The sequence below is a fragment of the Macaca fascicularis genome, chromosome 5 (assembly GCF_037993035.2).
Source record: "Macaca fascicularis isolate 582-1 chromosome 5, T2T-MFA8v1.1".
NCBI lineage: Eukaryota > Metazoa > Chordata > Mammalia > Primates > Cercopithecidae > Macaca > Macaca fascicularis.
Genome location: NC_088379.1, coordinates 65,585,176 through 65,600,682, shown reverse-complemented (window position 1 = coordinate 65,600,682; position 15,507 = coordinate 65,585,176). Strand labels below are relative to the sequence as shown.

Genomic DNA, 15,507 nt, shown 5'->3' with positions numbered 1-15,507 from the left:
TAAATAAATAAATAAATAAATAAATAGACAAATAAGATAATCAATGTTATACTTACCTCATCACCACATAGGAAAGTGCTTAATAAATGCTATTATTAGTGAGCTACAGTTAGTAACCAGTTATTAATTCTCAAGAAGAATTATTCTTCATAGAATGTTTTTAACACCTCAGTTGAACTTTTAACTACTTCATCCAAAATCACTTTATATCGAACTGGTGTTACATAGCTGATGGAAGAGATGTGCATACATATTTGCATGTGAAATAAAATATCTGAGAAAAAATGAGTGAAGAGGTAGGATTTAAGAGTAGTTTCTGATTTAAATTTGCTGATTTCCTATTATTGCACTGGGCACTTTTTAATACTTCACTTCCTTAATTATTACAAATGCTATGAAGTACACACTTTATTCCCATTAAACTGGAGAGCAAACTGAGATCAGGGAGCTTGAATCAACTTCTCAGCTCACAAGGTCACAATATGAGTAACAAGATTGAGATTGAAACCCAGTTTTTATTAATTCCAAGTAGTTTTCATTACCTCACAGTGCCTCTTATCACAGTGCAGGCAGGTACTATTTATTTGCTTTGTCAAAATTTCCTCACTTTGGTGAATACTGTAAAATGGTTGGATACCTCTAAAGAGCTTATTGTAAACTCAAGAACTTATTTTAAACAGGTCAGAATTAAGAATGATTCATTCTCATGTATCTTTTACAAGCTCAACTTCCAGAAATAGTTCTTTTTTACAACTACAATCCATTATCATTATCTCACTCTTTCAGCTCTATAGGGTTACTGGCTAAACCTAGTTTTGGAATTTCTTGGATTCCAGATTGTAGTTTTCTCTAGAATGCTCCTAATGATACTTCAGAAGACTGTCTGGCATCTACCACAGTAGATTATACCATAGAAAAGGGCTTTCAGACTTTCTTGGAGGAAAGTTTGTTGACGTTTTCACATTGGGGTCATGTTTTCATGGTACTACACCTGCTCGGCCAGCCAGTTCCATTGAGCTGCCTGTTCCCAGTCCCTCCTAGGGTTCTCAAACAAAATCTGACAGCATATTGCCTCACTGTTTACACTGCATTTCTTGTTTCTCACGTGAGGTTCTTCTATTGCCTCTGAGACACTGTGGAGGTACACTGATTTGCCCAGTTTTGTTTGTGACGTTGCAAACTATACATGGACAGTGGCAAGTGTCACTGACTTGCTTCCACTCACTAGCTTACTTCATGCAGTGTGGCTGGCACTGTGGATGTCGTCACTGCTGTTTTGTGATCTTGCTTCCTCATAGCTGCTAGAGGGCCAGGTGGTACAACCTAAAAGTGTATCACAGTTGATGTGTCATGGGATGAATTTTTTCCAGTGGTAGATACAAGAAGGTGAATTCTTCTCCCTTCCTGTCCCTAGACAGATCATTCAGAAACGCAGTGGCTCATATAGACTCTCCAAAGATATCCCACTAGCTTGATATAAAACTCTAGCCCAATTGATAATGTACCTCTTACATTTGCTTTCCATCTCCATCCCTTCTTTCTCCATTGATCCCTTTCCCTCAGTCCTTCTTCCCTAGAATTGCATATCCCTAGAAATGCCTTGGGCTCTATCTTCCAAAAACAAATCCAGACTAAAAACAATTTGCCATCCTATGATCACTACCATTATTCAATAGTTAATAAAACCATTTAGGGGTTTATTTATAATTGTTTGATTGAGAGACGAAAGAGGAACAGAAGAGGGAACCTTATTTGCCAGGCTCCAAGAAGGTAGAGGAGGTTGCCCCACTTGGAGAACTGTGCTAAATTTCCTGACTCCAACTTCTATACTTCGTAGGTAACAGATGGCATGGTGGGTGGACGGGAGTTACACACGCAACTATTCAAATCACTAGCACTGAAAATATCTTGATTGCAAGAGGTGATGCTTAGGAATTTTTAGAGACAGACATGTCAGAAGTAATTCTGATGTAGCAACAGCAGAATATATAAACAGGTTATCCCGCAGGTAATTGTTTGCTTGCGCACTATTGGGATTTATATTGATGCATAGTATGCATTCTTTACCAAATATCCAGAGCAAATGTGCTAATGTATTGTGTTTAAAGAATTGCAGCCAGATTTGGGGAAAGAAAGGAACACAACAGGACCACTGTTTCCACTCCTCTCAAGGGAAGAGAATGAAGTGAAAACAACTCTATCTAATTTGGGGGCTATGAATATTTGTCCTACAATCAGTGGCAATCTAACCGATTTGGTTCTGCAGATGTCAGAATAAAAGGCAAGGAACCCAATAAACATGACAATGTGACACTGACAGTAAAAATTGAGATGTCTTCAGACAGAATACTATATAGTGAATAGTTTAGGTCACATTAATGTCTTATGAAATGTTAAATATATCTTTTGTTGACCTAATGAACGTATGAAACAGATTTTGTTTTGATTACATATTAAGTAATCTCATGACGTGTTCTTTTGTGGAGGTTGAGGTTGTACGAGTTCAAAATGTGTTGGTAGTGGATGAGTAGGCATCCAAGTGGCAACACGCACTATCTAATTTAAAATAATACGTTAGAGGTTTAACTCGATTGGGGTTACAGGAAGCTTTGGTTAATGTCTTATCATTTGAGCAATGAAATGAATATTTATGTCTTCTACTTGTATCTCAAAAGCAATGTTCTTTAATATGTTTAAGTTGCAGCCTTTTAGAAAAAAGACTTTCATTTCCCTCTTAGGTATCTGATTGTAATTGGGCCAATTCTATGGCATTTCATTTATTAACAAGAAGTTCTTATTTCAGGCAAAGACTCAATGATGACTATAAAGAAGAAGAAAAGAGTCTTCTGATGCTATTTTAATTTGAATTCTTTACTGAGAAGATGAAAAGGGCTACATATAACCTAATTAATTTGCCTTGTACTACGCATTTGAAACTACTATTTTGTGAACCTGTTTATTTACTTAGCAAATATTTACTGAAGGTTCACCATGTGTAGGCAGTGTTCTAGATGCTGGAGTGACGACGGTGATACAACAAAGCCCTTGCCTTTGTGGTCATTTATATTTAAAGAGAAGAGACAGGTAGTAAACAAGTAGATACATAATACAATGTCGGGTTGCCTTTAGGGCTGTGAAGGAAACTGAAACAGAATAAGGGACTGGAGAGTGAAAAGAACTTGGAGACTACATTAGATAGTAAAGCCAGAGAAAACCTCTCTGAAGATGTAAGATTCAAGTAGAGACCTGAAGAAGATAAAAACTGATAAAAATCAAAATATTGCAGGGTGTGGTGGTGCACGTCTTTAATCCCAGCACTTTGGGAGGCTGAGGCAGGCAGATCCCTTGAACCCAGGAGTTTGAAACCAGGCTGGTCAACATAGTGAATCCTCATGTCTACAAAAAATACAAAAATTAGCCAGGCATGGTGGTGCATACCTGTGGTCCCAACTACTTGGGAAGCTGAGGTGAGGATCACTTGACCCGGGAGGCAGAAATTACAGTGAGCTGAGATCATGCCACTGAACTCCAGCCTGGCAGACAGTGTGAGACTCTATCTCAAAGAAAAAAAATCAAAATATCTATTTATTCATTGGCTCTTTTAAATGAATTTGTATTTTAAGAATTGCAACCCGTCTTCATATTTGGAAGTGGTATGTAATATACATTCAGTTTAAGGCATGGGTTGGCGTACTAACGGATTTGAGGATTTCTTGTGATAACTCCACAACCCACTACTGCCCCTAGGGAACTGCTCCTTTAGATCCATCCCATGTGCCCAACCTATCCCTATTCTCTTTAATGGGCATTTATTTCCTAGTGCTTCCACTTGCGCCATGCTCAGCCCTTTGACTATTATTCCCCTCACCTGAAATGCCAGCCTTTTCTCAACTGTCTACCGATTCAAATTCTCTCTTCCCATCAAATTCTTTCTTCTGTAATAATAGAGCACTACTTTTTTAAACATTTACTATGTGCTAGGCGCTATGCAAAATGCTTTATGTTTATTATATTTATGTACAAATATAGGTAGCAACTATTGTGATTCCTACTTTGCAGACAAGGACATGGAAACTTGGGGAGTTTAAGAAACCTGTTTAAGTTCATATAGCTTGGCAATGTCAGGGAATGCCTACAATTTTTCTTTACTTTTTGATGGAAAATTGATTTTAAAAAAATTATTTTATCAAAGTGTATTTTCTGTACCCACTAATCAACCTCTCTTCATCTCTCCCTTTCCTTTTACCCTTCCCTGGTAAAGACCAATTTACTCTATCTTCATGAGATCTACTTTTTCAGTTCCCACATATGAGTGACAGAACAAGTGATACTTGTCTTTCTATGTTTGTGATGGTCACATTTTAAATTATTATTCTAGTGTGCCTTCCTAGACCATTCTAGTACAACTATTCTATCTTGGTATGATCTTGCCCTAGAATGTTTATCATCAGAATTGCTGATTAAAAGAAAACCACATTAGGAAATTTCACTAAAAATTACACAAATAAGAGCTATACAAATGCTGGTTCATTTTAATAATTTTTATTAGCCAAAATCAAATGAACAGCCTCAAAAGTGAGGAGATCCCTGTTCTCAGTGGTGTTCAAGCAAAGAAAGAGTGATTCTCTCAACTGGGTGAGAAGTTGGATTTAGTGACCTCACATGTAGAAATCTATGATTTGGATATCTATGCTTTTGCAGCAAGGTTCCATAAAAAGAAGAGGTGGGTGAGTCATAAGCATCCTAGAGGTGTTCATAAATATAATATGCTTACAAAAAAGTTAAGTAGAATTTTTATGACCTGGTAGTATTTTTGAATTGTTTACAAGACTATATTACATACAAGCACTAATGTCTCTTTGTAATTAATCCCTATGTCAGTATTTCAGTTAGTATTTTCCTCTGTGGTATAAAACGCTCAGGAGCCCTTCAGATAAGATGTCCCATGAAAGTATTTTATTAGTCCAGAGCTAATATTTAGTCAGAGAAAATATGACAGAACCAAGAAGAAAAAGCTACTTTTAGAGGTGAAGGGTTTTTTTATTCCTTCAGTTTTACTTTTAAAGAAGAGATAATCTGAAAATCTTATTTTTGAAATCCAGAAAAAGTCTTTAAGCAATAAAATTTTTGAAAAGTGCTTTTTATTAGCATTCACTGAGAAGAATTTCACTCACTCATGTGTTTTATTGTTCCTTAACAAACCTTATCCTGGCAAATATTATTAGAAGACAATACTTTTACTGAAGCCCATCATTGGACAAAACCTTAAGATTTGTATAAATCTTTAAATATTTTTAACATATAAACCTGAGCTCTTCCAGTGCAGTTCTCATGAGGAAGTGGATATAAGTAGTGCATAGCACAAATGAACAAGTATATAAGTATAAAGAGCCCCAACTTGTACTGTCAGTGTACCACTTGATTCAGCATATTCAGCTTCTACTGTGTTCAGTAGGCTGTTTGTCTCATAATTTTATAAAAATGGCACAGAGAAAAGAGACATCGACACATTATTTTAAACAGACTCTGGTTAGCGTTTGATATGGCTTTGGTGTCCTGACTCAAAACTTCTCTGGAATTTCCACGTGTTGTGGGAGGGACCAGGAGGAGGTAATTTAATCATAGTACTATCAGTGTGCCACTTGATTCAGAATATTAAGATTCTGCTGTGTTCAGTAGGCTGTATGTCTCCTAACTTTATAAAAATGGCACAGAGGACTTACAAAGAGACTTAGACTTCTATACAATAATAATGGGAGACTTTAACACCCCACTGTCAACATTAGACAGATCAACGAGACAGAAAGTTAACAAGGATATTCAGGAATTGAACTCAACTCTGCACCAACCAGACCTAATAGACATCTACAGAACTCTCCACCACAAATCAACAAACTATACATTCTTCTCAGCACCACAACGCACTTATTCCAAAATTGACCACATAGTTGGAAGTAAAGCACTCCTCAGCAAATGTAAAGGAACAGAAATTATAACAAACTGTCTCTCAGACCACAGTGCAATCAAACTAGAACTCAGGACTAAGAAACTCAATCAAAACTGCTCAACTACATGGAAACTGAACAACCTGCTCCTGAATGACTACTGGATACATAATGAAATGAAGGCAGAAATAAAGATGTTCTTTGAAACCAATGAGAACAAAGATACAACATACCAGAATCTCTGGGACACATTTAAAGCAGTGTGTAGAGGGAAATTTATAGCACTAATTGCCCACAAGAGAAAGCAGGAAAGATCTAAAATTGACACCCTAATATCACAATTAAAAGAACTAGAGAAGCAAGAGCAAACACATTCAAAAGCTAGCAGAAGGCAAAAAATAACTAAGATCAGAGCAGAAGTGAAGGAGATAGAGACACAAAAAACCCTCCAAAAAATCAATGAATCCAGGAGTTGGTTTTTTTGAAAAGATCAACAAAATTGATAGACCGCTAGCAAGACTAAAAAGAAGAAAAGAGAGAAGAATCCAATAGACGCAAAAAAAAAAAATGATAAAGGAGATATCATCACCGACCCCACAGAAATACAAACTACCATCAGAGAATACTATAAACACCTCTATGCAAATAAACTAGAAAACCTAGAAGAAATGGATCATTTCCTGGACACTTACACTCTCCCAAGACTAAACCAGGAAGAAGTTGAATCCCAGAATAGACCAATAGCAGGCTCTGAAATTGAGGCAATAATTAATAGCCTACCAATCAAAATAAGTCCAGGACCAGATGGATTCACAGCCGAATTTTACCAGAGATACAAGGAGGAGCTGGTACCATTCCTTCTAAAACTATTCCAATCAATAGAAAAAGAGGGAATCTTCCCTAACTCATTTTATGAGGCCAACATCATCCTGATACCAAAGCCTGGCAGAGACACAACAAAAAAAAGAGAAATTTAGACCAATATTCCTGATGAATATCGATGCAAAAATTCTCAATAAAATACTGGCAAACTGAATCCAGCAGCACATCAAAAAGCTTATCCACCATGATCAAGTGGGCTTCATCCCTGGGATGCAAGACTGCTTCAACAGACGGATATCAATAAATGTAATCCAGCATATAAACAGAACCAAAGACAAAAACCACATGATTATCTCAATAGATGAAGAAAAAGCCTTTGACAAAATTCAACAGCCCTTCATGCTAAAAACGCTCAATAAATTCGGTATTGATGGAATGTATCTCAAAATAATAAGAGCTATTTATGACAAACCCACAGCCAATATCATCTTGAATGGGCAAAAACTGGAAAAATTCCCTTTGAAAACTGGCACAAGACAGGGATGCCCCCTCTCACCACTCCTATTCAACATAGTGTTGGAAGTTCTGGCTAGGGCAATCAGGCAAGAGAAAGAAATCAAGGGTATTCAGTTAGGAAAAGAAGAAGTCAAATTGTCCCTCTTTGCAGATGACATGATTGTATATTTAGAAAACCCCATCGTCTCAGCCCAAAATCTCCTTAAGCTGATAAGCAACTTCGGCAAAGTCTCAGGATACAAAATTAATGTGCAAAAATCACAAGCATTCTTATACATCAGTAACAGACAAACAGAGAGCCAAATCACGAATGAACTCCCATTCACAATTGCTTCAAAGAGAATAAAATACCTAGAAGTCCAACTTACAAGGGATGTGAAGGACCTCTTCAAGGAAAACTACAAACCACTGCTCAGTGAAATAAAAGAGGACACAAACAAATGGAAGAACATACCATGCTCATGGATAGGAAGAACCAATATTGTGAAAATGGCCATACTGCCCAAGGTAATTTAAAGATTCAATGCCATCCCCATTAAGCTACCAATGACTTTCTTCACAGAATTGGAAAAAAAACTGCTTTAAAGTTCATATGGAACCAAAAAAGAGCCTGCATTGCCAAGACAATCCTAAGCAAAAAGAACAAAGCTGGAGGCATCACACTACCTGACTTCAAACTATACTACAAGGCTACAGTAACCAAAACAGCATGGTACTGGTACCAAAACAGAGATATAGACCAATGGAACAGAACAGAGCCCTCAGAAATAATACCACACATCTACAGCCATCTGATCTTTGACAAACCTGACAAAAACAAGAAATGGGGAAAGGATTCCCTATTTAATAAATGGTGCTGGGAAAATTGGCTAGCCATAAGTAGAAAGCTGAAACTGGATCCTTTCCTTACTCCTTATACGAAAAATAATTCAAGATGGATTAGAGACTTAAATGTTACACCGAAAACCATAAAAATCCTAGAAGAAAACCTAGGTAATACCATTCAGGACATAAGCATGGGCAAGAACTTCATGTCTAAAACACCAAAAGTAACGGCAACAAAAGCCAAAATTGACAAATGGGATCTAATTAAACTAAAGAGCTTCTGCACAGCAAAAGAAACTACCATCAGAGTAAACAGGCAACCTACAGAATGGGAGAAAAATTTTGCAATCTACTCATCTGACGAAGGGCTAATATCCAGAACCTATAAAGAACTCAAACAAATTTACAAGAAAAAAACAAACAACCCCATCAAAAAGTGGGCAAAGGATATGAACAGACACTTCTCAAAAGAAGACATCCATACAGCCAACAGACACATGAAAAAATGCTCATCATCACTCGCCATCAGAGAAATGCGAATCAAAACCACAATGAGATACCATCCCACACCAGTTAGAATGGCAATCATTAAAAAGTCAGGAAACAACAGGTGCTGGAGAGGATGTGGAGAAATAGGAACACTTTTACACTGTTGGTGGGACTGTAAACTAGTTCAACCATTGTGGAAAACAGTGTGGCAATTCCTCAAGGATCTAGAACTAGAAATACCATTTGACCCAGCCATCCCATTACTGGGCATATACCCAAAGGATTATAAATCATGCTGCTATAAAGACACATGCACATGTATGTTTATTGCGGCACTATTCACTAAAGCAAAGACTTGGAATCAACCCAAATGTCCATCAGTGACAGACTGGATTAAGAAAATGTGGCACATATACACCATGGAATACTCTGCAGCCATAAAAAAGGATGAGTTTGTGTCCTTTGTATGGACATGGATGAAGCTGGAAACCATCATTCTCAGCAAACTATCGCAAGAACAGAAAACCAAACACCTCATGTTCTCACCCATAGTTGGGAGCTGAACAATGAGATCACTTGGACACGGGAAGGAGAACATCACACAGCGGGGCCTATTGTGGGGAGTGGGGAGGGGGGAGGGATAGCATTAGGAGATATACCTAATGTAAATGACGAGTTAATGGGTGCAGCACACTAACATGGCACATGTATACATATGTAACGAACCTGCACATTGTGCACATGTACCCTAGAACTTAAGTATAGTAATAATAATTTTAAAAATGGCACAGAGAAAAGATACATAGGCACATTATTTTAAACAGACTCTGACTAGTGTTTGACATGGTTTGGCTGTGTCCACACCCAAATCTCATCCGGAATTTCCATGTGTTATGGGAGGGACTGGGTAGAAGGCAACTGAATCATGGGGGCAGTTCTTTCCCATGCTGTTCTCATGATAGCAAATAAGTCTCATGAGATCTGATGGTTTTTAAAAGGGGAGTTTCCCTGCACAATCTCTCTTTGCCTGCTGCCATCCAGGTAAGACGTGACTTGCTCCTCCTTGCCTTCCTGCATCATTATGAGGCTTCCCCAGCCACATGGAACTTTAAGTCCAATTAAGCCTTTTTCTTTTGTAAACTGCCCAATGCAGGGTATGTCTTTATCAGCAGCATGAAAACAGACTAATACAGTAAATCGGCATCTGTAGAGTGGGGTGTTGCTGAAAAGATACCCAAAAATGTGGAAGCAACTTTGGAACTGGGTAACAGGCAGAGGTTGGAACAGTTTGGAGGGCTCAGAAGAAGACAGGAAAATGTGGAAAAATTTGGAACTCCCCAGAGACTTGTTGAGTGACTTTTACCAAAATGTTGATGACACGGACAATGAAATCCAGGTGGAGGTGGTCTCAGATGGAGATGAGGAACTTCTTGGGAACTGGAGCAAAGGTGACCCTTGTTATGTTTTGGCAAAGAGACTAGCAGCATCTTGCCCCTGCCCTAGAGATTTGTGAAACTTTGGGAGGCCAAGGTGGGTGGATCACTTGAGGTCAGGAGTTTGAGAACAGACTAGTCAACATGGTGAAACCCCACCTCTACTAAAAATACAAAAAAATTAGCCAGGCATTGTGACAGGCACCTGTATTCCCAGCTACTAGGGAGGCTGAGGTAGGCGAATTGCTTGAACCCAGGAGGCAGAGGTTGCAGTGAGCCAAGATTGCACCAGTGCACTCCAGCCTGAGCAACAAGAGTGAAACTCCATCTCACAAAAAAAAAAAGAAAAGAAAAGAAACTTTGAACTGGAGAGAGATGATGACTTAGGGTATCTGGTGGAAGAAACTTCTAAGCCTCAAAGCAATCAAGAGGTGACTTGGGTGCTGTTAAAGAAATTCAGTTTTATAAGAGAGGCAAAGCAGAGGCAAAAGAGAGGCAAAAGTTCAGAAAATGTTCAGGCTAACAATGTGACAGAAAAGAAAAATCCCATCTTCTGAGGAGAAATTCAAGCTGGCTGAAAAAATCTGTATAAGTAATGAGGAGCTGAATGTTAATCTTCAAAATAATGGGGAAAATGTCTCTAGGGCATGTCAGAGGTCTTCTCAGCAGCCCTTCCCATCACAGGTCCAGAGGCCTAGAAGAAAAAAGTGGTTTTGTGGGCCAGGCCCAAGGTCCCCATGCTGTGTGCAACCTAGAGACTTGGTGCCCTGCATCCCAGCCACTCTAGCAGTGGCTGAAAGAGGGCAATGTAGAGCTCGGCTGTGGCTTCAGAGGGTGCAAGCCTCAAGCCTTGGCAGCTGCCATGTGGTGTTGAGCCTGCAAGTACACACAAGTCAAGGATTGGAGTTTGGGAACCTTGGCCTAGATGTCAGAGAATGCATGGAAATGCCTGGATGTCCAGGCAGAAGTTTACTGCAGGGGTAGGGCTCTCATGGAGAACCTCTGCTAGGGCAGGACAGAAGGGAAATGAGGTGTTGGAACTCCCACACAGAGTCCCTACTGGGGGACCACCTAGTGGAGCTGTGAGAAGAGGGCCACCATACTCCCAACCCCAGAATGTTACATCCACTGACAGCTTGCACTGTGTGCCTGGAAAAGTTGCAGACACTCAACACCAGCCCATGAAAGCAGCTGGGAGGGAGGCTGTACCCCACCAAGCCACAAAGGTGGAGCTGCTCAAGACCATGGGAACCCACCGCTTAATATCAGCATAACCTGGATGAGAGACATGGAGTCAAAGGAGATCATGTTTGAGCTTTAAGATTTGACTGCCCCATTGGATTTTGGACTTGCATGGGGCCTGTAGCCGCTTTGTTTTGATCAATTTCTCCCATTTGGAACAGCTGTATTCACCCAATGCCTGTACCTCCTTTGTATCTAACTAACCTGCTTTTGATTTTCCAGGCTCATAGGTGGAAGGGGCTTGCTTTGTCTCAGATGAGACTTTGGACTATGGATGTTTGAGTTGATGCTGAAATGAGTTAAGACTTTGGGGGACTGTTGGGAAGGCATGATTGGTTTTAAAATGTAAGGGCATGAGATTTGTAAGGGGCCAGCATGGAATATGGTTTGATTGTGTCCTTGCCCAATCTCATCTTGAATCCCCACGTGCTGTGGGAGGGACTTGGTAAGAGGTAATTGAATCACAGGGGCAGATCTTTCCCATGCTGTTCTCATGATAGCAAGTAAGTCTCACAAGAGCTGACGGTTTTAAAAAAGGGAAGTTTCTCTGCACAAACTCTCTTTGCCAGCTGCCATCCATGTAAGATGTGACTTGCTCTTCCTTGTTCTCCACTGTGATTGTGAGGCTTCCCCAGCCACATGGAACTTTAAGTCCAATGAAACCTCTTTGTTTTATAAATTGCCCCAAATCAGGTATGTCTTTATCAACAGTGTGAAAACGACTAATATGGTGTTCTAATAAAAATACAAATGATATGAGATCAGAGAACAGAAGAGGAGAGAATAATTTTTGCTAGCAAGTCTTTTTTACATGGAATTTGAGCTGAGCTCTGAAGGAAATCAGAGTTTTAATTGGCATGTTGTGTTGCTAAAGGGAGGAACCCATAGGCAGGACTGGGAATTTAGATACCATTTAGATTATGAAGGACTTGAAAATCAAATTTTAAAAGTTATGCTTCTTAGCGGGGCGTGGTGGCGCATGCCTATAGTCCCAGCTACTTGGGAGGCTGAGGCAAGAAAATCGCCTGAACCCAGGAGGCAGAGGTTGCAGTGAGCCGAGATCACACCATTGCACTCCAGCCTGTGCAACAGAGTGAGACTCTGCCTCAAAAAAAAAAAAGATAAAAATTTATGCTTCACCTATTAGTAAATCACCAAAGACTTGCAAGACTAGTTAGGAAACCATCAGGAGTTAGGACTCGGGAAAAGATGACAGAAAAGGAGAGATTAGAGGTGATAATAAATTTTCAAGAACAGTAATGCCATTAAATAAATGGGTGAACACATAAAGAGGAACATATATGTAAGTCAAATGATAAAATGGGGTGCACATATTAACTTTTGGGGGTCTTGCATTATTTGGAGTGGTCAAGTAGGTAACTGGAAGTATAAAACAGAGTGTAGTGTTCTAAACCTGGCAGTTATTACAGTTATCCTGCATTTGTATTTGCTGTATACTGGTACTTTCCACTAGGTTATGTGGCTTTTAGAGCAGAAAGTATTACTTAAATACATCTTTATTTATCATGGAAATTCTTACTGCCCTATGCAAGAATGAGTTTTCTTTTTAATGGAATCACGGTTTATATTTTTATTTGCCAGAAATAGGGATTGGGGGGGTGTAAGTTTTCACTTTGTCTATTCTTCTGCCTCCTGCTGGGATTGTACTTTGCTCATTTATGAGCGTTCTCAAGTTAACAATGTTAAGTTTGACATTTATGGGAAATATGTGAAGCCCGATACTTGGGTTGTAGTGCCCTCTGCTGGGAAAAGTGATAGAACATCGGTGTCTTCTTGTGCAAAAGAAAAAAATAGAAGTTCAGATGTCAGAGACAGTAATTAAAGGCTTTTTATCCTTTAATCAAACATATATGTGCATATCTATTTTACATTAAAAAAACTCAAAATAGTGCATATATTTAAATACCAAGTTATTCTGGTAATTTAAAATGCAATTCCGTTTATAAAAACTAGCTTAACATAAAGTTCATTAACACATTTATGGAAAACAAAAATAAATGATAAATCTATCATATGCCGTTATGTCCCATTTGAGCTTAAAGAAACATAATTATAGAATTTCAGTTATTTGTGACTATGCAACCATATGATTTTCCAAGACTGTTCAATGCAAAATTTTCAATTCATTTCTATCAAGCCAAATGTCCCAATTTAGGCTGGGAAAATATATTCACCATATTCATAAATATCTCATCAATATTTAATGACTAACGATTTATTGAAAATACACTATTTAAATTGAAATTTATTTAAACAAAGGTTAATGAATTTTTTTTTCCTTTTGGTTATAAAGTAACCATGCTCATTATGGAAAATATAAGACAGACTCTAGAAATCATTCATAAAATCACTAGAATAAACTCTGTTAAACAAACAAAAAAAACCCTCTGGTCTCCTGTATTTTTTCTAGTCTTTTTTTCTACTCGTGTTTTATATAGCAGAGACAAACTAGAGAGTAGTTTTATGTAACTTTTTTCTTTGCGTTACGACTTATAAGTCTGTGCAATTTTAAAGAATTCTCATCCCAACATTGTACTTCTTTCCTTTTCCCTTTTCTACCCAATTAAAGATAAAAGCTCCCCAATACTAGCACAGAGCTTTTGATCATTATACCGGAAAGAATCTCTTGCTTGTCAGAGCCTTCCAGGCTCTACTTCTACTCCTCTTTGATCTGCAACTGCACTGCTGCCTACTAGTCAACATTCTAGTTTATTCCCAGAGCCCTCTACTGTTTACTCTGTGAAAACTATTTCTTCTTTGCTACAGTAGAAATTAGTGCCAGCAGTCTTTTTCAACAAATTAGTTTAGACCAGAGAAATTTCTGTGTCTCCAAATATATATGTCCTGTCTCACGTTTCTCAGTCCCCTTAAAGTTAAAAGGGGCCATTTAATAAGTTTTGACAAATGATCTAGGAGCATTAGTGGATATATTTTCATTCTGTTAGTGGGTCTATTAGCAGCATTCTCTTGCTCTGTGATTAGGATTGTGAAGGCAATGTTCACACGGCATAGCCACAAGATGAAAGCAGCCTGGTTTGCTAATCTGGCAGCCTAGGAGAGTCATCCTACTGTCAATAGCCTATGAGTGAGAAGTATATTTTGGTGTGCTAAGCTATGGAGATTTAAGTATGTGGAACCACAATAACATCTAGCCTATCCTGACTAATGCATGATAGTATATTCAGTCACAGTGTTTGACAATGTTGTTTTCTCTACTTTGGGTGCCCTTCCCAAGCACCTCCACCCTTTCACCAAGAAGTTTTTCTTGGGCTTCCTCTTATTCATCCTACAGGGCTCATCTCAGGGGCATTAACTTGATAAACCTTTGATTGCCCCCATCCCTCATTCTGGATTAGTTGTCTGTCCCACCTGCTTCTGTAGCACCATAAGTATATAAATGAACAGTTCTTGGATATTTATGGATTGATGAAATTATTTTGTAGATATTGGTTATATAAAATTTCCTTTAGAATACTTATTAAAACAATTAGAATAGATCAGCAGTTTTCAAAGTGTTTTCTGCAGACCCCTAAGGGTCTCTGAGACTTTTTCAGGAAGTCTGTAAAATCAAACTAACAGTGAAAATAGATTAGTGACAAAAAACTGGGACTTTTAGCAAATCAAGGTAAAAGCACCAAACTATACCAGGAGTTATTGGATCATTGTATTTTTCACTGCCATGCATTTGCAGTAAAAAAATCCAACTTTATTTAAGAATGCTCTGGATGAAACATTAAAGATTACAAATTGTATTACATTTTGAAGTTGAGTGCATACATATCTTGGTTATATTATGAATGACAAAATGAGAAGTAGACATAAGATGGTTGCTGCATAATTGAATTGAATGGCAATCTTGAGTAAAAGCACTGAAGTAATTTTATGATTTGCAAGCTGAACGCATCATTTTTGTCATGGAACAACATTTTATCTGCTAAGAGTGACTGAAAACCTATTAGAATCAGAATCAGTAATTATTTAATATATTTAGAATCTGCATGTGGCAGATATTTTCTTGATAAAGTAAGCTTCTTATAAGGAAAGTGACTGTTGCTAATTATGAAATATGAGATTTATTAAGAAAATTAGAATTTCGGTAAACTTATTTGTGCTACAAATTAATAAACTCTGGCTCTCAGAGGCAGACGGAAGCAAAAAAGATGCCAACTCCCAGACAGAGTTCTGGCATGGATTCACATAAAACAATTACACTA

General features: G+C 38.2%; 1 pseudogene across 1 annotated transcript in view; it reads left to right on the top strand.

Moving 5' to 3' along the window:
• The first annotated feature begins 482 nt into the window (after positions 1 to 482).
• The window catches only part of LOC123573506 (ferritin light chain pseudogene), a 34,664-nt pseudogene continuing 19,639 nt past the window's right edge, over positions 483 to 15,507 (top strand). Inside the window, exon 1 of the transcript XR_012434509.1 lies at positions 483 to 573. The product of XR_012434509.1 is annotated as a ferritin light chain pseudogene (transcript). The remainder of the gene's footprint in view (positions 574 to 15,507) is intronic.